Source organism: Cornus florida, unplaced genomic scaffold, assembly GCF_030987335.1.
Source record: "Cornus florida cultivar Cherokee Brave unplaced genomic scaffold, ASM3098733v1 CherokeeBrave_3.0.0_Hap2_Chr05, whole genome shotgun sequence".
NCBI classification, from domain to species: domain Eukaryota; kingdom Viridiplantae; phylum Streptophyta; class Magnoliopsida; order Cornales; family Cornaceae; genus Cornus; species Cornus florida.
The window spans coordinates 31,448,275-31,474,860 of record NW_026775575.1 but is presented as its reverse complement, the minus strand read 5'-3'; positions in this window follow the sequence as shown (position 1 = coordinate 31,474,860).

Below are 26,586 nucleotides of genomic sequence, written 5' to 3'. Positions count from 1 at the left end.
TTCCCTCCATTTTCGAGCCCTAGCATCCCTATGGGCATTTTGGTCCACACAAGAGGTCAAAGGGACAGCCTTGAACCAAACAATGCAGAGTTGTCTGCAAAACAGCGGGCGCCCGCTCCTTGAGGAGGCCACGGGCCCTTTTGGTGGGTGCCTGTGAATTGAGGAGCTCTTTGCCCATTTGGGCGGGCACCCACGGGCCTTGATCATTCTGCCCTATTTTGCCTCATTTGACCTCCGCTTCGCGGGCTAGCACGCAAGCCTTCTTCCTTGGACTCCGTGCATCGAGCGTCGCGAGTTCGTGGATTACTCGACTTGTCAAAATGACAGTCCTTGGCAACGGCGTACTTTGATCTTCAAAAAATTATCAAAGCGCCATTTTTTTTAACCTTATAGGGGGACTAACCTGAAAATAAACAAAAGAATATAATTAAGGCTAAAATATTTAGTAAAGACAGCTAATGGACTTAACTAATGCAAATAAGGACGCTTGAATATGCAATATTTAGCGCTTATCATAGATGATAACTCTGGTGATGATTTTGCTTTTCTATCAAGATAATTCAATCAGATCTTGTAAAGACAACAGAGGAGAAGGAATGGTAACATGGTCAATCCTCAAAATTTTGACAAGAAATTGAAATTTATGTTTAATGAAAAGAAAGTAGAAGAATCTAAAGAAACTGAATTCACTTACTGGAACTGTGATGACAAAGGTCACGCATCCAATATTTGTCCTAGTCCTAGGAAAAAACAAAATGATAGGAATAAAGGAAAAGTAATGAAAGTTTCTTTGTCTGAAAATTATGTTTTAAGTGATAATAATTTTCCTCATGATGATATTAACGATTTTTCTTATGTTGCTTTTCTTGAAAGAGGTCCTCATGTCGTTACTTTATCTGACTCTGATATTTTTGATAATGAAGACAATGAAGTTCATGATGAACAGGTGCAAAAGGCTGAAAAGGACGATGAAAGATTGAAGAAGATGGTCAAAGAAACCGTGGAAGTCAAACAGGCAATCAATAAGCTAGCAAAAGAGCTTATCCAAGCAAAATGAGAGAATGAAGATCTAAGGAAATAGATTGATGAAGGCAAAAGGAAAGCTTTTGAAAGTAATTATGTCATCACTGAGCTTGAAATGAAGATCATCATTCTTGAGGAGAAGGTAAGTATTGCTAACTCATTGAAGGAATATATTGTTTTGAAAAATGATTATCTTGAAATTGAATTGAAATCTGAACAAGATAAACTAAAAGGATTCAATATGAGTCAAAAAAGTTTGAATCAGATAATCAACATGGAAAAGGATGTGAATGATAAAACTGGGTTAGGATTTGTTAGAGGTTCATCTAGTGGTCAATGTAATACAATTTTTGTTAAACCTACTGATATCCCTAAACCATGTTTTCCTGATTCATTGCATTCTGATATGTCTTATATGCCTAAACTATTACATTGCACTTTTTGTTGTAAGACTGGACATAAGTATCACTCATGTTTTCAAAGGAAAGAGAAAAAGTCTTCGAAAATTCATTCACAGAATGTTCAAGCTAAGAAAAATGGTGTTTTCTAAAAAGAAAAAGAATTTTGTGCCACCTAAGTTTTCTAAAGCTGACAATTTGCCTAAGAAAGAGTTAAAGAATAATAGAAATATCAGGAAGTGAGAGTAAAGACTGTGTGGATCAAAAAGACTGATTTAATTAATTTTGTGCCTGCTGAGTCCATGGAACTAGATTCCAAGAGGACTTCACCATCAAACTGAGTCCTATGAAATTAAGTGATCATGGCTTGTGCTTAAAAGAAAATTTTGTTGCCATTGGATCACTTGTTAAGGTTTGATTGGGGTTTTGAGTTTCTGATCATAATCTTCTTGATATACATGTAAAAATTCTTTCAAGAAATTTATGATCAATCTTTAAATGTAAATTAAGACACATGATAATTTGGATAAAAATAGATTCTTAGTCTGTAATCTATACAATGAAAGATGATTTGCATTGATTAGGGGATTTTTATCTCTTAAGTTCATAAACTTTTGTGCACTAGTCCATCTCTGACAAATTTGGTTGAAATCTTTTGATCTGTTGACTAGGGTTTATTATTCACAAAAGTTATAAAGGTTATTGTCTGAAAAAAAAAAAAAAAAAAAAAAATAGGAGCTTAAAAAAAAAATGAAAAATATTCAGCTTTAAAAAATAAAATAAAAAATAAAATAAAAAAGTTTGAAAGTTGTTGAATAATTTACTGAGGAAAAGGCTACCTATTGAGATTTGATCGAAAGCTCCCATTAGACTGTGAATTGAAGTTAAAAGCAGAGATAAGTTGAGTTGGGGAATTGCTGACTACTCTTTAGAGTGAAAGCCGACTTACTTAGAAAAATTAGTCAAAACAATTTTATCTTGATACTTTTTGATCAATAAGGTTTAGACAATGATCTGTTGAAATTCAATTGAAGATGGATTGGATTGGATTTCACACACACATGAACTTGCTAGATTAATTTCTAAATTTTTCAGTAAAATTTGTAAGTTTGATTTCATGTAGTGATTACTTTTTGAGATTTGAAATTATTTGCAAAGTCTAAGGAGTCAAATATTTGTTCTCTGAAATATTTTTAAAATTTTCTGAAAGGGTTTTGAATCATGTGTTGACCAGATTTTTAATGATTGGTGATTTGTTTTCTTAATTTAAAAAAAAAATTGAAAAGTTAAAAAAATTCCAAAAAGATTATGATTTTTAGGTTTATAGATTTTTAATTTGTTTATTTTAATCACAATGAGTTAGAACTTCTGGAAAAATTTTAGAAAAAGATTTTTTTTAAAAATACACTGTGGATTCAAGACTGGGGGTCTTGAACTGGTTTAATAGGGCTGAATCAGTTCAAGCCTTATGCATAATTGTGCACTGCCCCTATGATGACCCTGGATTTTTTAACCCAGTGTGTCACCTATAATGACCCAAAACAGGTCCAAGATGCGGAAGCAGAAGAAGAAAAAAGGCCTCAAGGGACGTACGTTATTCCTAAGACATCAAGATGACTCTCCGTTAACCCACGAAACTCAAATGAGTCAAGCAAATCAAGCAAGAACGCCTAACCAGAAAGGAAATGAACCAAGGGTAAAATGGTCATTTCACACTGAAATGGGTGCCGCCGTGCACACCATTGGAAAGACAACAAAAAATGAACAAAGTTAGACTCAAGAATCGCTTGATTCTGAGTCCGAACGGAAAAGATATGAATGAAAACAAAATGGTTTTCTCCGTTTAAGGTTTACCACGACCCTATCTCACTAGAACTAGAATAACTCCCACAATAGGTGGATTTTTGATGAATGGTTGGCACCATTAGAAAGCTAACTTGGAGCTCTTGAACTTGGAATAAAAAATGAGCACATTTGGATCTGAAATGAAAGAGTTATGACCTTCTGAAGTCAATGTAACAAAGCTGGCCAAGGAAAAACTGAAATGGGAAGTTCCAGGGAGGATCGGTCGACCAAAATACAACCATCAGCTGGCTGAAACTCAACCATCGGTCGGCTGAACCCCAATCATCAGCCGGCCGAAACAAGGTTTTTCAAGAAAAGCCTACTGGAATGGACCCTCGAGCATGTGTCAGCAGACCGATGGAGTTCCATCAGCTGACCGATGCCTCTACTGCTGCTATGGAAAGCTGCTGCAATGGTGAAAATGGTGCTAGGTTCATCTTTATGGTTCTACATGCATCCTACATGATCCAAACAAGTTTCAAGACACTTTCTGGGCCCGTTTAAACATTTGAAACAAGCCAAAACAAGGGGGAGCTCAAATGACATTCTCATGGATGAATTTTTCATAAAAATTCATAAAATCGCCTGAAAATAGGTCAAAAGTTGAAACTCAAGGGTTTTGTGAAATGTTGACATGCACGTAAACATAAAAAGGCATTTAAGACCCGTCTCAATGGTCCGCGACCTCAAAATATCTCAAATGCAAATATGACCTCACAACAGCCAAAAATGCCTAAAAACGCTATAAATGAAACCAAAATGTAAGACTTAGAATGAAATGGTGTTTGGCCCTTGGCCACACCTCAAACATAATTTATAAAACCCTATGAAACAGAAAGAATGGAATTCCCATACCCGATACAAAAGTTATGAAGAAATGACTTAGCATTTTTTAGTGTTTTCATAGTTAACCTTGAAAATGAAAGTACATAGAATACAAGATACATGTCATTGGCCTCCGGCCTCATTTCATACATGTTGAATACAATGAAAATAGTGTACTTATGTACACATTACATAAATGGAATCAAAGAATACATGTTTGATACATAAGGCTATAAAAATGGCATTTCATGCTAACACTTGTATGAAATGTAAACTTGAAGGTATAAGTCATCCAAGGAACGACAAGCATCACGAACCAAGTCTTCGTACCTGAAACAGCCCCCCAGTAACTTCGGGGTGAGTAAACAAGTTTACTCGTAGAGAATGAGCATGCATTGACTCGATTTCTTTCAGATTTTTAGGACTAACATGATATAGTTCAAAAGGGATTGTGCCACCTAACGTCTACGTCAAAGATTAGACTCAGGGATCATCATAAGCTACCATGGAGTATAAGTAATAAGAATCATGATATATATACATATATGAAACAAGTTAAGATTGGGATAATCCAAAAACACAATAGGAAGGATACTAGAACATAGATTAACATGAATTGCATTATCAATACAATTAACATGATTGGAGCATTCCAATTACCACGAAAGGAGTAATACACGAAGTCAAGAACATGGCATAATATTTATGCGATTAAATAAGGGTGGAACATTCCATGAAACACAAAAAGAGTTATACATGAAATTAAGAACAAGGCATAATATTTATGTATTTAAACAAAGATGGGATATTCCATAAAACACGAAAAGGAAGATACATGGAGTCAGGAGCAAGGCATAATATCTATGCATTTAAACATGGGTAGAATCTACCACATAACACGAAAAGAATCTTAAATCTTTAAGGAATACAACACTTAAAATTTAAGGAGTTAAATCATGAATGAAGCATAAAATCTATGCAATGAGACAAGATTGGTGCATTTCACATACACGACAAGTTTAAATCTTCAAGGAATAGCAACTTGAAATTTAAAGAGTGAAATCAACCAATGTGGAAACTCGGATATCGCCCGGATTAAAAACGTACTCTTGAGAGCACTTTAGGGCTACTAACCAATGGGTACCTTTCCCCTAGTGCGCACTATAGTGTAGGAAGACAATCCCCCGTACTAGAACCAAGTCCTAGCCATGACAATTCTTAATTGATATCCCATGTCCCAAAATCAACAAGTTGTGCACCCAAGATTGTATCAAATACAATAAATGCATTAACCATGTTTCATGCACAACCAAGATTTTGGAATACACAAGTCATGCCCTAAGTTCATCAACTATCGTGGCATGTGAAATGTCAAGAAATTATAGTGTGCAACTTTATAGACAACAACCAAGATACATAGCACATGGAGTTCATTGAAATAAATATACCATAAGTATAAAATACATGATTTAATTACTTTCTAAGCAATACATGTGTAATTAAACCATTCCAAGAAAAATGTGCATGTTCGTTAAGTACATTAATGAGATCAAGATACAAGTGTTCACGATGCTTGATAAAAAGAATAAAGTCCATGGAATTCAAGTCAAATTCACAAGTCTAACAAGAATTCACTAACAAGGCATGATTAACTCGATGGAAGCATATAAGAAAATTTAATCTACTCAAGGATTAAATTATTAAGATTTCAAGGTGAGTCAAAATGTTCTACGAACAAGTTATTTCAAGGATCTTGTCAAGGCCAAGTTCATTATCATGTTACAAGTCCATTACATACAAGAGGCAACCATGTGAATTAAATTCCATACAAGGGAATTAATTAAATAAAAGTTTGAAGACTTAACCGATTATTCTTGATTTGATACACGTGAAGGAACTTGCCAAGAAAATCATGAATACAAGGTTAGAAACTTAATCTAGCTCATGGAACCATTGAATGGATTTTAATTAATTCATTTAATTAAAATCTCTAGATTTTAAAATTCATCCAAATGACCTCAAATTAAAGTATGTTATACAACATGTCAAGACTTGTTTTAAAACCATGATACAAGTAAGTTCTAAGTAAGATACTACCTTGAGTATTAAACTTTAATACTAGAAATATAATAATTGAAAAGTTCCAAAACCTAATCAAATATTCTAGATTTAATATATGTGAAACTACATGGCATGTAAATCATGAATGTCAAGACGGAATTCCAATGGGGTGTATAGTACACTCGGAATAAATCAATTAATCAAATAATTAATTATTCTCTAAATTTTAAAACATCATCATTTACTCTCAAATTTACATATGTTGAACAGTGTATTTAGGCCTAATATAATATACTAAAACATATTGATTTCAAGCTAGTTAAGGCCACATGATTTAATTATTTACTCAAGATAAATAATAAATAAAATCTTTGTTACTTGTCCAAATGCTCTAGATTTAATATATGTCAATGACCATATCAAGGGGTAATATATTATCATGCCACAAGTTTAAAACTTGCTATAATCCACCGGAAAAATTAAATCTCACACATGAAATTTAAATAAATAAAAATTCTAGATTTGATATCCAAGCATGTAAACAAGTAGTACAGGCATCCATAGCATGTTATATTGCAAGAAACTAAATTATAACACTCCCTACCTCAATTTGAGATGGAAATCTCAAATCCCCACCGAAAAAAAAGTGTTCCAAATCCGACGAAACTCCTAGGTTTTGTCGGGGACAACACGATCTACATGAATCCCCAAGAAGCCCCATGAAAATCATAACTTGACTTCAAACCTGAACTTAAGAAATGGTCAGAAATGGATTCTAATAAGGGGGAAAGATAGAACACGTCGAGGGGAACGATAAACGTAAAGGCCGAAGGAGTGGAGGAGAAGGAGAAAGGGTGGCAGCCCAAGGAGCTCCAATGGCTGCCGGCTAAAGAGGGAGGAAGATAAAGTGAAAAGTGATTTTTCACTTTAAGTCATCCTATTTATTGTAAGTCTCAAAAAGTGCCCCGAAAGGGCCCTGCCGGGTCCGGAAAAGAGGAATTTGAGTAAACGCCCTCAAATGGCAAAACTCTGTGAACAAAAAAGATTCAAAATAAGAAAATATGAATAACAGAAGAAACGGCGTAAAAAACTGAGTCTCGAGCAGAGAGATATGCCCCGAACAAGTTCGGTGGCAACTAGGGCCAGAAACTCTGAAACTGGAGAAAAACGACCTAAACGGAATTCCAAGAGTCCATGACTCAACAAAATGTGAAAATGAATCCCGTACGAGGATCCAGGCTCCAGACGAGGTATTTTGGAATAACTTTCGTTAATTGCGCAATGGCCCCTACAAAAAGGGTTAACTACGAAACTACCCTAGAATGAAAATATCTTCCAAAAGATATTCTCTTAGATACCCCTGAAATAAAATTTTTACAAAAGATCTTTATGAAAAACACCCCAAGAAAGGAAAATAATTCCAAAGAATTGTGCATTCATGCCCGTATGGACACCTGGAGCAACCAAAGTACTTTCTTGCAGAAGTAAATATATGTATTTTATGGAAACCACTCAAGATGAAGGCATGTGAAGTAAAAAACCAACTCCGAGCATGAAAAGTGAGGTTGTGCCAAAAACTGACAAACGGGGAAAAGACAGAATAGGGAAGAAGACGAAATAAGGAAAATGACAAAAGTGAATAGTGTCTTAAAAAGTGAAAATGCGAAAAAGACTCGGTCCTCAAAGGAAGTTGTCAATCTGAACAAAAGAGTCTCAGAAACCATTTCTAAGCACTCGAGATGACACTAAACGACGAGAAACAGAACTCAGAAAAGAAAATTAAACGGAAAAAATTTAACTATAAAATTTCAAGAAAAAGGAAAGGAAGGTAAATGACCGGGTCATTACAACCTACCCTCCTTAAGAAAATTTCATCCTCGAATTTTGGAACATACCGGAAGGAGAACAGAACAAGGACCGAATAAAAGGTCGAACCAAAGACAGCTCATAAAGCACTGAAGGACAACTCCTGAAGTCCAAGACCAACTGAAGGAATGCGGAACTACGGACTAAGGCAACACCTCATACAAATCAGTACATTAACTCAACGTCAACCACTGAGAGAATCCCAAGACAACAAAACGTTAGAACATGATAGAAGAAAAGAGTGACAAGGCAGTATGAACAGCAACCAGAACCCGCCCACACTTACTCGTCAGTAAAGTAGCATTACAGTACAAGGCACTACTTCATAACATGCCCCAACCAGGTCAACTCAGAAAAACTTATTGATACGGATGACATCAATGTCGAAGATGATCATTACCAAAAGTACTATGGGAACCAGACATCTGCGAGAGTTGGGGTAGCTAATCCCAAAACTCTGATAATAATGTCACTGGCACCGCTACACTTAAGGCCTTTGATCTAGAAGCCACGAAAGAAAAGGAAATGAAACGGTGCCACCCTGGCCAATGTCTCACTCCACTAGACAAGGATTCCAATTCTACGCTCACATGAGCCTTACTCGTATCAACCGTCAGACTAAGGTTGCGAAACACCCAACCAAGAAGACAGACAAGAAGGTTCCCTACATGGGTCCTTACAGAATAAATTCCTCCTATCCAAGGAAGAAGCTCGTTAAACAAGAATGCACCCAAGGGATGCGACAGATCCTAAGAGACAACGTCAAAACCTAACATAAAAGTAAACAGCTAGCATGCAACATAGCAACAGACTACTTACTCAAGGTGCCACATAAGCAACCAGAGATGTTATCAAATTAAAACACGTTATCAAGAAACACGTATGTACATGGTACGATGATACACGTGAATGAAAAACGTAAGGTATGCCGACATACGTCGCACACGGTCATGTTAACATAAGCACACAGACATAATATCAGACCAAGACATAATAGTAATGCAGATATGTTATCAGGAAGCATATATATACACATAAAGTATGCTAAAGAATTAATAGATGTCTCAAAACACCTAAGCATGTGAACATGTTATCACACAAGACATGTTATCAAACAAGACATGTTTTCAATAAGCATTTAAACACATAGAGCATGGCAACACAAGCATGATATGCACCCAAAACCCGTCGTCCAAGGTATTCGAACGCAGACGTTCTGATACCACCTGTGACGACCCTGGATTTTTCAACCCAGTGTGTCACTTATGATGACCCAAAACATCAACCCAGTGTGTTACCTATGATGACCCAAAATAGGTCCAAGATGCGGAAGCAGAAGAAGAAAAATGGCCTCAAGGGACGTACGTTATCCCTAAGACATCAAGATGACTCTCCGTTAACCCACGGAACTCAAATGAGCCAAGCAAATGAAGCAAGAATGCCTAACCCAAAAGGAAATGAACCAAGGGTAAAATGGTCATTTCACACTAAAATGGGTGCTGCCGTACACACCATTGGAAAGACAACGAAAAATAAACAAAGTTAGACTCAAGAATCGCCAGATTCTGAGTCTGAACGGAAAAGATATGAATGAAAACAAAATGGCTTTCTCCGTTTAAGGATTACCACGACCCGATCTCACTAGAACTAGAATAACTCCCACTATAGGTGGAGTTTTGATGAATGGTTGGCACAATTAGAAAGCTAACTTCATGCTCTTGAACTTAGAGTAAAAAATGACCAAATTTAGATCTGAAATGAATGAGTTATGACCTTCTGAAGTCAATGCAACAAAGTTAACCAAGGAAAAACTGAAATGGGAAGTTCCAGGGAGGATCAGTCGATCGAAATACAACCATTAGCCGGCCGAAACTTAACAGTCAGTTGGCTGAACCCCAATCATCAGCCGGCCAAAACAAGGTTTTTCAAGAAAAGCCTACTGGAATGGACCTTCGAGCATGTGTCAGCCGACCGATGGAGTTCCATCAGCCGAACGATGCCTTTGCTGCTGCTATGGAAAGCTGCTGCAATGGTGAAAATGGTGCTAGGTTCATCTTTATGGTTCTACATGCATCCTACATGATCCGAACAAGTTTCAAAACACTTTCTAGGCCCGTTTAAACATCTAAAACAAGCCAAAGCAAGGAGGAGCTCAAATGACACTCTCATGGATGAATTTTTCATAAAAATTCATAAAATCGCCTGAAAATAGGTCAAAAGTTGAAACTCAAGGGTTTTGTGAAATATGGACATGCACGCAAACATAAAAAGGCATTTAAGATGCGTCCCAATGGTCCGCGACCTCAAAATATCTCAATTGCAAAATATGACCTCTCAACGGCCAAAAATGCCTAAAATCGCTATAAATGAAACCAAAATGTAAGACTTAGAATGAAATGGTGTTTGGCCTTAGGCCACACCTCAAACATGATTTATGAAACCCTATAAAACAGAAAGAATGGAATTCCCATACCCGATACAAAAGTTATGAAGAAATGACTTAGCATTTTTTAGTGTTTTCATAGTTAACCTTGAAAATGAAAGTGCATAGAATACAAGATACATGTCATTGGCCTCTGTTCTCATTTCATCCATATTGAATACAATGAAAATAGTGTACTTATGTAGACATTACATAAATGGAATCAAAATATACATGTTTGATATATAAGGCTACAAAAATGGCATTTCATGCTAACACTTGCATGAAATGGAAACTTGAAGTTATAAGTCATCCAAGGAATGAAAAGCATCACGAACCAAGTTTTCGTACATGAAACAGCCCCCCAGTAACTTCGGGGTGAGTAAATAAGTTTACTCGTAGAGAATGAGCATACATCGACTCGATTTCTTTCAGATTTTTAGGACTAACATGATATAGTTCAAAAGGGATCATGCCACCTAACAGCTGCGTCAAAGATTAGACTCAGGGATCATCCTAAGCTACCATGGAGTATAAGTAACAAGAATCAAGATATATATACATATATAAAACAAGTTAAGATTGGGATAATCCAAAAACACGATAGGAAGGATACTTGAACATAGATTAAAATGAATTGCATTATCAATACAATTAACATGATTGGAGCATTCCAATTAACACGAAAGGAGTAATACACGAAGTCAAGAACATGGTATAATATGTATGCAATTAAACAAGGATGAAACATTCCATGAAACACGAAAAGAGTTATACATGAAATTAAGAACAAGGCATAATATCTATGTATTTAAACAAAGATGGGATATTCCATAAAACACGAAAAGGAAGACACATGGAGACAGGAGCAAGGCATAATATCTATGCATTTAAACATGGGTAGAATTTACCACATAACACGAAAAGAGTCTTAAATCTTCAAGGAATACAACACTTGAAATTTAAGGAGTTAAATCACGAATGAAGCATAAAATCTATGCAATGAGACAAGATTGGTGCATTTCACATACACGACAAGTTTAAATCTTCAAGAAATAACAACTTGAAATTTAAAGAGTGAAATCAACCAATGTGGAAACTCGGATATCGCCTGGATTAAAACCGTACACTTGAGATCACTTTAGGGCTACTAACCCATGGGTACCTTTCCCCTAGTGCGCACTATAGTGTAGGAGGACAATCCCCCGTACTAGAACCAAGTCCTAGCCATAACAATTCTTGATTGATATCCCAAGTCCCAAAATCAATAAGTTGTGCACCCAAGATTGTATCAAATACAATAAATGCATTAACCACGTTTCATGCACAACCAAGATTTTGGAACACACAAGTCATGCCCTAAGTTCATCAACTATCATGGCATGTGATACATGATAGTGTGCAACTACATAGACAACAACCAAGATACATAGCATATGGAGTTCATTGAAGTAAATATACCACAAGTATAAGATGCATGATTTAATTACTTTCTAAGCAGCACATGTGTAATTAAACCATTCCAAGACAAATGTGCATGTTCATTAAGTACATTCATGAGATCAAGATACAAGTGTTCACGATGCTTGATAAAAAGAATAAAGTCCATGGAATTCAAGTCAAATTCACAAGTCTAACAAGAATTCATTAACAAGGCATGATTAACTCGATGGAAGCATATAAGAAAATTTAATCTACTCATGGATTAAATTATCAAGATTTCAAGGTGAGTCAAAATGTTCTACGAACAAGTTATTTCAAGTATCATATCAAGGCCAAGTTCAATATCAAGTTACAATTCCATTACATACAAGATGCAACCATGTGAATTAAATTCCATACAAGGGAATTAATTAAATATCAGTTTGATGACTTATCCGATTATTCTTGATTTGGTACATGTGAAGGAACTTGCCAAGGAAATCATGAATACAAGGTTAGAAACTTAATCTAGCTCATGGAACCATTGAATGGATTCTAATTAATTCATTTAATTAAAATCTCTAGATTCTAAAAGTCATCCAAATGACCTCAAATTAAAGTATGTTATACAACATGTCAAGACTTGCTTAAAACCATGATACAAGTAAGTTCTAAGCAAGATACTACCTTGAGCATTAAACTTTAATACTAGAAATATAATAATTGAAAAGTTCCAAAACCTAATCAAATATTCTAGATTTAATATATGTGAAACTACATGGCATGTAAATTATGAATGTCAAGTCGGAATTCCAATGGGGTGAATAGTACACCCGGAATAAATCAATTAATCAAATAATTAATTATTCTCTAGATTTTAAAACATCACCGTTTACTCTCAAATTTACATATGTTGAACAGTGTATTTAGGCCTAATATAATATGCTAAAACATATTGATTTCAAGCTAGTTAAGGCCACATGATTTAATTATTCACTCAAGATAAATAATAAATAAAATCTTAGTTACTGGTCCAAATGCTCTAGATTTAATATATGTCAATGACCATATCAAGGGGTAATATATTATCATGCCACAAGTTTAAAACATGCTATAATCCACCGGGAAAAATTAAATCTCACACATGAAATTTAAATAAATAAAAATTCTAGATTTGATATCCAAGCATGTAAACAAGTAGTACAAGCATCCATAGCATGTTATATAGCAAGAAAGTAAATTATAACACTCCCTACCTCAATTTGAGATGGAAATCTCAAATCCCCACCGAAAAAAAGGTGTTCCGAATCCGCCGAAACTCATAGGTTTTGTTGGGGACAACACGATCTATATGAATTTGCAAGAAGCCCCATGAAAATCACAACTTGACTTCAAACCCGAACTCAAGAAATGGTTACAAATGGATTCTAATAAGGGGGAAAGATAGAACACGTCGAGGGGAACGATAAATGTAAGGGCCGAAGAGTTTCTACCAAGAAAATCAAGTGGAGGAGAAGGAGAAAGGGTGGTAGCCTAAGGAGCTCCCATGGCTGCTAGCCAAAGAGGGAGGAAGATGAAGTGAAAAGTGATTTTTCACTTTAAGTCATCTTATTTATAGTAAGTCTCAAAAAGTGCCCCGAAAGGTCCCCAACGGGTCCGAAAAAGTGGAATTTGAGCAAACGCGCTCAAACGGCAAAACTCCATGAACGAAAAAGATTCAAAATGAGAAAATATGAATATCGGAAGAAACAGCGTCAAAAATTGAGTCCCGAGCAGAGAGATATGCCCCGAACAAGTTCGGCGGCAGCCGGGGCTAAAAACTCTGAAACTGGAGAAAATGATCAGAACGAAATTCCAAGAGTCCATGACTCGACGAAATGTGAAAATGAATCTCGTACGAGGATTCGGGCTCCAGACGAGGTATGTTGCAATAACTTTCGTTAAATGCACAATGGTCCATACAAAAAGGGTTAACTGCGAAACTGCCCCAGAATGAAAATATCTTCCAAAAGATATTTTCTTAGATACCCCTGAAATAAAATATCTTCAAAAGATATTTACGAAAAACACCCCAAGAAAGGAAAATAAATCCAAAGAATTGTGCATCCATGCCCCTATAGACACCGGGAGTAACCAGAGTATTTTCTTGCAAAAGTAAAGATACGTATTTCATGAAAACCACTCAAGATTGTAATGACCCGGTCGTTTCCTTCCTTTCCTTTTTCCTTAGAATTTTACGGATGAATTTTTTTCGTTGAAATTCTTTTTCTAAGTTCGGTTTCTCATCGCTTAGCGTCGTCTCGAGTGCTCAGAAATGGTTTATGAGACTCTTTCTTTTGGATTGACAACTTCCTTTGAGGACCGAGTCATTTCCACAATTATTATTTTTTGACACTATTCACTTTTTTGTCCTTATTCCTATTTCGTCCTTTTCCCTATTTCGCCTTTTCCCCATTTGTCACTTTGTTGGCAAAACCTCACTTCTTGTGCTCGGAGTTGGTTTTTGACTTCACATATCTTTATCGTGAGTAGTTTCCACAAAATACGTATCTTTACTTTTGTAGGAAAGTACTCTAGTTGGTCCCGGTGTCCATAGGGGCATGGATGCATAATTCTTTGAAATTAATTTCTTTTCTTGGGATGTTTTTCGTAAATATCTTTTGAAGATATTTTATTTCAGGGGTATCTAAGAAAATATCTTTTGGAAGATATTTTCATTCTAGGGTAGTTTTGTAGTTAACCCTTTTTGTGGGGGCCATTGTGTAATTAATGAAAGTTATTGCAAATTATCTTGTTTTGAGCCTGGATCCTCGTACAGGATTCATTTTCACTTTTCATCCAGTTGTAAACTCTTAGAAGTCCCTTCTGGTCGATGTTTTCCAGTTTTAGGGTTTTTGGCCCTAGTTTGTGCCAAACTTGTTTGGGGCATAACTTTCTGCTCGGGACTCAGTTTTTGACGCCATTTCTTCCCTTATTCTTATTTTCTCATTTTAAATCTTTTTCATTCACAGAGTTTCATCATTTGAGCACGTCTGCTCAAATTTCACTTTTCCAGACTTGGCGGGGCTCTTTCGGGGCACTTTTTGAGATTTCTATAAAAAGGGGATGAGATATTTTATTTTTTCATCTTCCCCACTCTCTTGTACGACCTAAAGTTTCCATGGCAGCCCAAGGGAGGCTGCCACCTTCTCTCTCCTCATTTAAATTTCATTTCTTTATCAGAACATAGTAAGGCCTTTGTGTTTTTTGTTCGTGCTGACTACGCGCGTCTTTCACCCTTATTAGAACCTATTTTTGACCGTTTCTTAAGTTCGGGTTTGAAGTCAAGTTGTGAGTTTGATGGGGCTTCTTGTGGGTTCATGTAGATCGTGTCGTCCCCGACAAAACCCTTCGGTATCGTTAGATTCGGAGCACTTTTTTATCGATGGGCTTTTGAGATTTTCATCTCAAATCGAGGTAAGGGATGTTTTAGGGTTATATTAATGTTGTATTGATTGTTATATGAGCATATACAACTTGTGAGCATGCCTTGTTTAAGTTATAGAATTTAATTTAATTATTTTCTTTTTTTAAGATTTAATTCTCATGATGCTAGGCAACTTAGAATTAAATTGTGGCATGCTAGAAATTTAGGCCTTGGTATGGTGGTTGATATATATTAAATTGGGATTATTTGAATAAGAATTGTAAATTTTATTTAATATTTATCTTTTGTGAAATTTAATTCACCTAGTTGTATCAAGCACAGAATCAACTTGTAATGTGGTATTAAAGTAGGCCTTGGTGAGTTCTTTAACATATATTAAATTAAAGACATTTAGATATGTTTGAAAATCTAGAGAAAATTAATTAATTAGCTTAATTAATTTTATTTTTAAGTGTTGTAGGTACTTAAATTGATTTTGGATATAATATATGTGAAGACTATGTTATGTTCTTTAATATATATTAGTTTGAGTTTATTTGGGATTAATATGAAATCTAGAGACTTTTCATATTAGGCTGAAAATCTCTTTTAATGTAGTGAAATTAATTACCTTGTGAGCATATTACTAATTGGATGTAGAATTAGTACTTGGGGCCTCTTAAAATGGTAATTGGACTTAGCATGATATAGAATATTATTGACTTGTAAAACTTGTTTAAATATAACTTGTGTAGGTATATAGCTTGTTAGAATATTACAATTGTTTACCTTGAAAGCTTGTTACTAAATTGAAGCTTATTTAGTACTTGTGGCTTAGGATGGTAATATGATTCGATTGTTGTAAAATATTCTTCCTTTTTGTATAATTGCATATTGGAGACTTGACATGTCATATGCTATTTAGACTTGAATCCTAAGACATGGTTTGTGTGGATTCAACCTTATTTGTGCATGGAAGATGGTTTTATGCATTATTGATTTTGATATAAGTTTGGTCTAACTTATTGATTTTAGTATAAGTTTTGAACTTATTGATTTTAGTATAAGTTTTGAACTTATTGATTTTGGGAAGCTTGTAAGGACGTATTTCACGTGATGGCTAGGGTTTGGCTCTAGTACAGAGACAAGTATAAGTTTTGAACTTATTGATTTTGGGAAGCTTGTAAGGACGTATTTCACGTGATGGCTAGGGTTTGGCTCTAGTACAGAGACAATAATTTTCTAAGTTATAAGTGCGCACTAGGTAGTACCTTGTGGGTTATAATTGCCCAGAATAACTTATGCGTATGCGCACTAAGTAGTGCCTTGTGGGTCGTAATTGCCCGGAAACACTTGCTTGGTCTAGTGACCGCATGTCCTAGTCTTTCCACTATTTGATTTCGCATTTAATTTCAAGTTGTTAATCATGGATTACTTGTAGCTTGAGAATTAATGCTTACTTTGGATATTTGAATCTTATTTAGTATACTTGAAACTGTATACTTGTTTTGTGCATTTAGATCTCATATAGCGTATTTGAACTTGTATGCTTACTCTGTGAGTTTAGATTTCATTTAGTATGCTTGTGCCATGTATACTTGTCTTAGGCGTATCTCTCTTAGCTTAGTATACTTGTGTCGGTATACTTGATTTACGAGATTTTCATATAAAATGCATACTTGTGTAAATATGCTTAGACATTGCATGACTTGTCTTAATGTGGTTTAGTATACTTGGAAATGTATGCTTGTATGTTGTATAACATGTTTAACATTGTTTAGTATACATGAGCATGTATACTTGTATGCCGTTGTTCACTTTAAATTGTATGAGTAGCTTAGGATGCTCCTTGAGTCTCATTTTGATATAGACGTTAGGTGGCATGAGCCCCTTTGATATGTTTCACCTTAAGGTGATATAATTGTAAAATGCTAGGTCTATGCATGCTCATCTCCTACGAGTAGCTTTATGTTACTCACCCACGTAGTGGGGACATTTTTCAGGTACCGGGATCAAGATTCGGGATTCACATCATGCTTGGATGAATTGTAGACTTGAAGTTCTCATTTCTTGTAAAAGTTGGCTTGAAATGCCACTTGTAGCCTTATATGTCAAAATGTGTATATTTGATTCCAATTATGTAATATGTACATAAGTACACTCTATGCAATGTATTTCACCTGTATGAGATGAGGCCGGAGGCCAATGACATGTATCTTGTATTCTATGCAACTTTAACTTTATGAAATATTATGAAAATATTGAAAAATGCTACGTCATTACTTCATAACTTTTGCATCGGGTGTGGGAATTCCATTCTTATTCTTTTATAGGGTCTTATAAATCATGTTTGAAGTGTGGCCAAGGACTAAATGGTAATTTGAAATCATTTGATAATTTTGGTTTTCAAATTTCCCTTTTCTTGTTCATTTTTGCCTTTTTGCCTGTTGGGGGGTCGGATTTTGTATCGGTGGTATTTTTAAGTCATGGACCATTGTAGCACATCCAAATAGGTAAGTTACGTTTGCGTGCATGGTCGTTTCCGGGCAAACCTTCTTCTTTGGTGAAATGAGCCTCCTATGGACTCATTTTGAAATTTTGTTGCATAATCTGATCTAGGGACATTCTAGACCTTTCACATCAATTTCAATTTCGTCTTTCAACATGGTTGAATATAAAATGTGATTTTAGGGGGGGTTTATTCTTCTTGTTTTTCCAGAAAATGTCGTTTTGGTACCGGAAATCCCTCGTGAAGTTTCAGCTTCCAGTTTGCATTTTAGCAGCTTTTTGGCCTTCATGACCAGATTTCATGGAGGGGCATTTTGGGCATTTCACAGTGATTTTTTTTTTTTGAATTCTCTCACGTGTCACATAGAAAACTCGATTTTAGGGGGATTTTCTTCTTCGTGTTTTTCCAGAAAAACTCGTCTTGATCTCTGTTTCAAGCCTCAATTCTGGAAAACCTGCTTTGGACCCTTGCTGTCAGCATAGGCATGCCATTGGGCGCCGGCGCGCGCGCCGGCATAGGCACTGGGCACGCATGGGGCATGTCATGGCCTTCGTCGGGCCGCCGTGACATCAAAACTTCAAACCCTCGTTTCTCACTCGTCTGGACTCCAAATCGAGTGAAATTTTTTTTGAACTTGATTAATTTTTCGCTGTCTTTCCAAAGGTGTGCTCAGTTGCACTCGGATCTTCCTGGATAATTACTAGTTAACCCTTTTAGCCTTAAGTGCTCGTTTTTCTTCGTCATGCCGTTTCTCCTTCGTCCGGACTTCGAATCATGCGATTCTTGAGTCTATCTTGATTAGTTTTTCGTTGTCCTTCCAGCGGTGTACTCGGCGGCACCCGAGTCCACAATTTTTAGAAATGATTATTTTGCCCCTGAGGGCTTATTTGTCATATTTTTGATCTTTTGCTTCTGCATTAGCTCTCATTGAGTTCCACGACCTCATGGAAGGTCACTTTGACTTCTTGGAGTCTTGTTTTCTATTTTCGCTCCGCAATTTGGATCCGTTATCGGGTCAATCTTCGGTTCATCACAGGACGCATTGGCTTGAAAAACCAGGGCTATCACAAAGATGAAGGCACATGAAGTCAAAAACCAACTCCGAGCATGAAAAGTGAGGTTGTGCCAAAAACTGACAAACGGGGAAAAGACAGAATAGGGAAGAAGATGAAATAGGGAAAAGGACAAAAGTGAATAGTGTCTCGAAAAGTGAAAATGCGAAAATGACTCGGTACTCAAAGGAAGGTGTCAATCCGAACAAAAGAGTCTCGGAAACCATTTCTAAGCACTCGAGATGACACTAAACGACGAGAAACAGAACTCAGAAAAGAAAATTAAACGGAAAAAATTTATCCGTAAAATTTCAAGAAAAAGGAAAGGAAGGTAAATGACCGGGTCATTACAGCCTACCCTCCTTAAGGAAATTTTGTCCCTGAATTTTAGAACATACCGGAAGGAGAACAGAACAAAGACCGAATAGAAGGTCGAACCAAAGACAGCTCATAAAGCACTGAAGGACAACTCCTGAAGTCCAAGATCAACTGAAGGAATGCGAAACTACGGACTGAGCCAACACCTCATACGAATCAGTACATTAACTCAACGTCAACCACCGAGAGAATCCTAAGACAACGAAATGTTAGAACATGATAGAAGAAGAGAGTAACAAGGCAGTATGAACAGCAACCAGAACTCGCCCACACTTACTCATCAGTAAGGTAGCATAACAGTATAAGGCACTACCTCATAACATGCCCCAACCAGGTCAACTAAGAAAAACTTATTGATACGGATGACATCAATGTCGAAGATGATCATTACCAAAAGTACTACGGGAACCAGGCATCTGCGAGAGTTGGGGTAGCTAATCCCAAAACTCTGACAACAATGTCACTGGCACTGCTACGCTTAAGGCCTTAAATCTAGAAGCCACAAAAGAAAAAAAAATGAAACGGTGCCTCCCTGGCCCACGTCTCAATCCACCAGACAAGGATTCCAATTCTATGCTCACATGAGCCTTACTCGTATCAACCGTCAGACTAAGGTTGCGAAACACCCAACCAAGAAAACAGAAAAGAAGGTTCCCTACATGGGTCCTTACAGAATGAATTCCTCCAATCCAAGGAAGAAACTCGTAAAACAAGAATGCACCCAAGGGATGCGACAGATCCTAAGAGACAACGTCAAAATCTGACATAAAAGTAAACAGCTAGCATGCAACATAGCAATAGACTACCTACTTAAGGTGCCACATAAGCAACCAGACATGTTATCAAATCAAAACATGTTATCAAGAAACACGTATGTACATGGTACGATGATACACCTGAATGAAAAACGTAAGGTATGCCGACATACGTCGCACATGGTCATGTTAACATAAGCACCCAGACATGATGTCACACCAAGACATGATAGTAACGCAGATATGTTATCAGGAAGCATATATATACACATAAAGTATGCTAAACAATTAATAGATGTCTCAAAACACCTAAGCATGTGAACATGTTATCACACAAGACGTGTTTTCAAGAAGTATTTAAACACGTAGAGCATGGCAACACAAGCATGATATGCACCCAAACCTGTCGTCCAAGGTATTCAAACCTGAACGCTCTGATACCACCTGTGACGACCATGGATTTTTCAACCCAATGTGTCACCTATGATGACCCAAAACATCAACCCAGTGTGTCACCTATGATGACCCAAAACAGGTCCAAGATGCGGAAGTGGAAGAAGAAAAACGGCCTCAAGGGATGTACTTTATCCCTAAGACATCAAGATGACTCTCTGTTAACCCACGAAACTCAAATGAGCCAAGCAAATGAATCAAGAATGCCTAACTCGAAAGGAAATGAACTAAGGGTAAAATAGTCATTTCACACTGAAATGGGTGCTGCCGCGCACACCATTAGAAAGACAATGAAAAATAAACAAAGTTAGACTCAAGACTTGCTAGATTCTGAGTCCAAACAGAAAAGGTATAAATGAAAACAAAATGGCTTTCTCCGTTTAAGGATTACCACGACCCTATCTCACTAGAACTGGAATAACTCCTACTATAGGCGGAGCTTTGATGAATGGTTGGCACCATTAGAAATCTAACTTCGAGCTCTTGAACTTAGAATAAAAAATGACCAAATTTGGATCTGAAATGAAAGAGTTATGTCCTTCTGAAGTCAATGCAACAAAGCTGACAAAGGAAAAGCTTAAATGGGAAGTTCTAGGGAGGATCGATCGACTGAAATACAACCATCAGCCGACTAAAACTTAACTATCAGTCGGCTGAACCCTAATCATCAGCCGGCCGAAACAAGGTTTTTCAAGAAAAGCCTACTGGAATGGACCTCTGAGCATGTGTCAGCCGACCGATGGAGTTCCATCAGCCGACCGACGCCTCTGCTGTAGCTATGGAAAGCTGCTCCAATGGTGAAAATGGTGCTAGGTTCATCTTTATGGTTCTACATGCATCCTACATGATCCAAACAAGTTTCAAAACACTTTCTAGGCCTGTTCAAACATCTAAACCAAGCCAAAGCAAGGAGGAGCTCAAATGACACTCTTATGGATGAATTTTTCATAAAAATTCATAAAATCGCCTGAAAATAGGTCAAAAGTTGAAACTCAAGGGTTTTGTGAAATATGGACATGCACGTAAACATAAAAAGGCATTTAAGATGCGTCCCAATGGTCTGCGACCTCAAAATATCTCAAATGCAAAATATGACCTCTCAACGGCCAAAAATGCCTAAAAACGCTATAAATGAAACCAAAATGTAAGACTTAGAATGAAATGGTGTTTGGCCCTTGGCCACACCTCAAACATGATTTTTGAAACCCTATGAAACAGAAAGAATGGAATTCCCATACCCGATACAAAAGTTATTAAGAAATGACTTAGTATTTTTTAGTGTTTTCATAGTTAACCTTGAAAATAAAAGTGCATAGAATACAAGATACGTGTCATTGGCCTCCGGCCTCATTTCATACATGTTGAATATAATGAAAATAGTGTACTTATGTACACATTACATAAATGGAATCAAAGAATACATGTTTGATACATAAGGCTATAAAAATGGCATTTCATGCTAACACTTGCATGAAATGGAAACTTGAAGCTATAAGTCATCTAAGGAACGACAAGCATCATGAACCAAGTCTTCGTACCTGAAACAGCCCCCCAGTAACATTGGGGTGAGTAAACAAGTTTGCTCGTAGAGAATGAGCATGCATCGACTCGATTTCTTTCAGATTTTTAGGACTAACATGATATAGTTCAAAACGGATCATGCCACCTAACATTTACGTCAAAGATTAGACTTAGGGATCATCCTAAGCTACCATGGAGTATAAGTAACAAGAATCATGATATATATACATATATGAAACAAGTCAAGATTGGGATAATCCAAAAACACGATAGGAAGGATACTTAAACATAGATTAAAATGAATTGCATTATCAATACAATTAACATGATTGGAGCATTCCAATTAACACGAAAGGAGTAATACACGAAGTCAAGAACATGGCATAATATCTATGCAATTAAACAGGGATGAAACATTCCATGAAACACGAAAAGAGTTATATATGAAATTAAGAACAAGGCATAATATCTATGTATTTAAACAAAGATGGGATATTCCATAAAACACAAAAAGGAAGATACATGGAGACAAGAGCAAGGCATAATATCTATGCATTTAAACATGGGCAGAATCTACCACATAACGTGAAAAGAGTCTTAAATCTTCAAGGAATACAACACTAGAAATTTAAGGAGTTAAATCACGAATGAAGCATAAAATCTATGCAATGAGACAAGATTGGTGCATTTAACATACACGACAAGTTTAAATCTTCAAGGAATAGCAACTTCAAATTTAAAGAGTGAAATCAACCAATGTGTAAACTCGGATATCGCCAGGATTAAAACTGTACTCTTGAGATCACTTTAGGGCTACTAACTCATGGGTACCTTTCCCGTAGTGCGCACTATAGTGGAGGAGGACAATCCCTGTTACTAGAACCAAGTCCTAGCCATGACAATTCTTGATTGATATCCCAAGTCCCAAAATCAACAAGTTGTGCACCCAAGATTGTATCAAATACAATAAATGCATTAACCACGTTTCATGCACAACCAAGATTTTGGAACACACAAGTCACGCCCTAAGTTCATCAACTATCATGGCATGTGAAATGTCAAGAAATTATATTGTCCAACTATATAGACAACAACCAAGATACATAGCACATGGAGTTCATTGAAGTAAATATACCACAAGTATAAGATACATGATTTAATTACTTTCTAAGCAACATATGTGTAATTAAACCATTCCAAGACAAATGCGCATGTTCGTTAAGTACATTAATGAGATCAAGATACAAGTGTTCACGATGCTTGATAAAAAGAATAAAGTCCATGGAATTCAAGTCAAATTCACAAGTCTAACAAGAATTCACTAACAATGCATGATTAACTCGATGGAAGCATATAAGAAAATTTAATCTACTCAAGGATTAAATTATTAAGATTTCAAGTTGAGTCAAAATGTTCTTCGAACAAGTTATTTCAAGGATCATGTCAAGGCCAAGTTCATTATCAAGTTACAAGTCCATTACATAGGAGATGCAACCATGTGAATTAAATTCCATACTCGGGAATTAATTAAATATAAGTTTGTAGACTTATCCGATTATTCTTGATTTGATACACGTGAAGGAACTTGCGAAGGAAATCATGAATACAAGGTTAGAAACTTAATCTAGCTCATGGAACCATTGAATGGATTCTAATTAATTCATTTAATTAAAATCTCTAGATTTTAAAAGTCATCCAAATGACCTCAAATTAAAGTATGTTATACAACATGTCAAGACTTGTTTTAAAACCATGATACAAGTAAGTTCTAAGCAAGATACTACCTTGAGTATTAAACTTTAATACTAGAAATATAATAATTAAAAAGTTCCAAAACCTAATCAAATATTCTAGATTTAATATATGTGAAACTGCATGGCATGTAAATCATGATTGTCAAGTCGGAATTCCAATGGGGTGAATAGTACACCTGGAATAAATCAATTAATCAAATAATTAATTATTCTCTAGATTTTAAAATATCACTGTTTACTCTCAAATTTACATATGTTGAACAGTGTATTTAGGCCTAATATAATATGCTAAAACATATTGATTTGAAGCTAGTTCAGGCCACATGATTTAATTATTTACTCAAGATAAATAATAAATAAAATCTTTGTTACTTGTCCATATGCTCTAGATTTAATCTATGTCAATGACCATATCAAGGGGTAATATATTATCATGCCACAAGTTTAAAACATGTTATAATCCACCGGGAAAATTAAATATCACACATGAAATTTAAATAAATAAAAATTCTAGATTTAATATCCAAGCATGTAAACAAGTAGTACAAGCATCCATAACATGTTATATAGTAAGAAAGTAAATTACAACACTCCCTACCTCAATTTGAGATGGAAATCTCAAATCCCCACAAAAAAAAAAAAAAATGTGTTCCGAATCTGCCGAAACTCCTAGGTTTTGTCAGGGACAACACGATCTACATGAATCCATAAGAAGCCCCACGAAAATCACACCTTGACTTCAAACCCAAACTCAAGAAATGGTTAGAAATGGATTCTAATAAGGGGATAGATAGAACAGGTCGAGGGGAACGATAAACGTAAAGGCCGAAGAGTTTCTACCAAGGAAATCAAGTGGAGGAGAAGGAGAAAGGCTGGTAGCCCAAGGAGCACCCATAGCTGCCGGCCAAAGAGGAGGAAAATGAAGTGAAAAGTAATGTTTCACTTTAAGTCATCCTATTTATAGTAAGTCTCAAAAAGTGCCCTGAAAGGGCCCCGCCGGGTCCGGAGAAGTGGAATTTGAGCAAACGTGCTCAAACGGAAAAACTCTGTGAACAAAAAAGATTCAAAATGAGAAAATATGAATAACAGAAGAAACGGCGTCAAAAACTGAGTCCCGAGCAGAGAGATATACCCCAAACAATTTCAGCGGCAACTAGGGCCAAAAACTCTGAAACTGGAGAAAAACGATCAGAATAGAATTCCAAGAGTTCATGATTCGACGAAATGTGAAAATGAATCCCGTACGAGGATCCAGGCTCCAGATGCGGTATTTTGCAATAACTTTCGTTAATTGCACAATGACCCCTACAAAAAGTGTTAACTGCGAAACTGCCCTAGAATGAAAAGATATTCTTAGATACCCCTGAAATAAAATATCTGCAAAAGATATTTACAAAAAACACCCCAAGAAAGGAAAATAATTCCAAAGAATTGTGCATCCATGCCCCTATGGACACCGGGAGCAACCAAAGTATTTTCTTGCAAAAGTAAAGATACGTATTTCGTGGAAACCACTCAAGATGAAGGCACGTGAAGTCAAAAACCAACTCTGAGCATGAAAAGTGAGGTTGCGCCAAAAACTGACAAATGGGGAAAAGACAGAATAGGGAAGAAGACAAAATAGGGAAAAGTACAAAAGTGAATAATGTCTTGAAAAATGAAAATGCGGAAATGACTCGGTCCTCAAAGGAAGTTGTCAATCCGAACAAAAGAGTTTCAGAAATCATTTCCAAGCATTGGAGATGACACTAAATGACGAGAAACAGAACTCAAAAAAGAAAATTAAACGGAAAAAATTTATCCGTAAAATTTCAAGAGAAAGGAAAGGAAGGTAAATGACCGGGTCATTACAGCCCCTCTTGAATCGGTTCAATAGGGCAGAACCGGTTCAAGCTTTGTGCACCAAAGTGCACTACCATTTTTGAACCGGTTCAAGGGGGCTGAACCAATTCAAGGGCTCGGGTTTTGGGATGTTTAACCTGCTTGTTGCTTTATTTGTTGCATATTCTCTCTACCTCTATATGCTTCTTTTTTCCCTTTCACTCTATAGCATATATACATATGTATCTATACATCATCCATCTAATTCATATCATATTTTTGTCACTCATTCATGGAGTATACTTAATCATTACCTCATAAACTTGAAGATTGAATACAAAAATTGAAGGTTGTATGAAAATTTGAAATTCAAAAATGGGTTTGATAGAAAGTTGTGGAGTTTGGAATTGAACTTTGAAGATTAGTTAATCTTTTGGGTTGATTGAAGAAATTGAAGCTTCTAAGGAGATATTTGAGTTGTAATCAACATTGTTGGTTGATTTTAGGGAAGATTGAAGATTAAAACAAGCTAATTCTATACCACTTTTAGGGTTGCACACCAAGTGTTTAATAGAATTCCCAAGAGAGTTTGCAAGCTTCAAAGTGAAGAATTTTGTGAAGAACATGGCTCCAAAATTGTCAAAGGAAGCTAAAGGCAAAGGTGTTGCACAATCTAGACCTCCCAAAAGGCCTCAAACTAGCATAACCATTCAAGAACCTTAAAGTGGTTCACATGCTTGAAGAGATGCTCCTATGAGGTGTCCATCCGTTTCAAGCACTAGACAACTTGAATTTGAAGAGTCACACTTCTACAATGCCAATGCTTGGCAAGCTTATCTCTTGATCTACATGGATGGTCCTATCAAGTCTGAAAGGAACATTAATCTTCAAAAGCTTCAAGGTACAACAAGACAAAAGCTAGTGAATTACATAAAAGAAAACAATTGGTTTTTTTTCACTAAGCTTGGAAAGAGTACTTAATGTCCAGATATAATTCGCTATTTCTATGTGAATATTTGAGATACCAAAGATTCATAATTTATTGTATCTCTTTTTGGAGTAATTTCATGGTGGA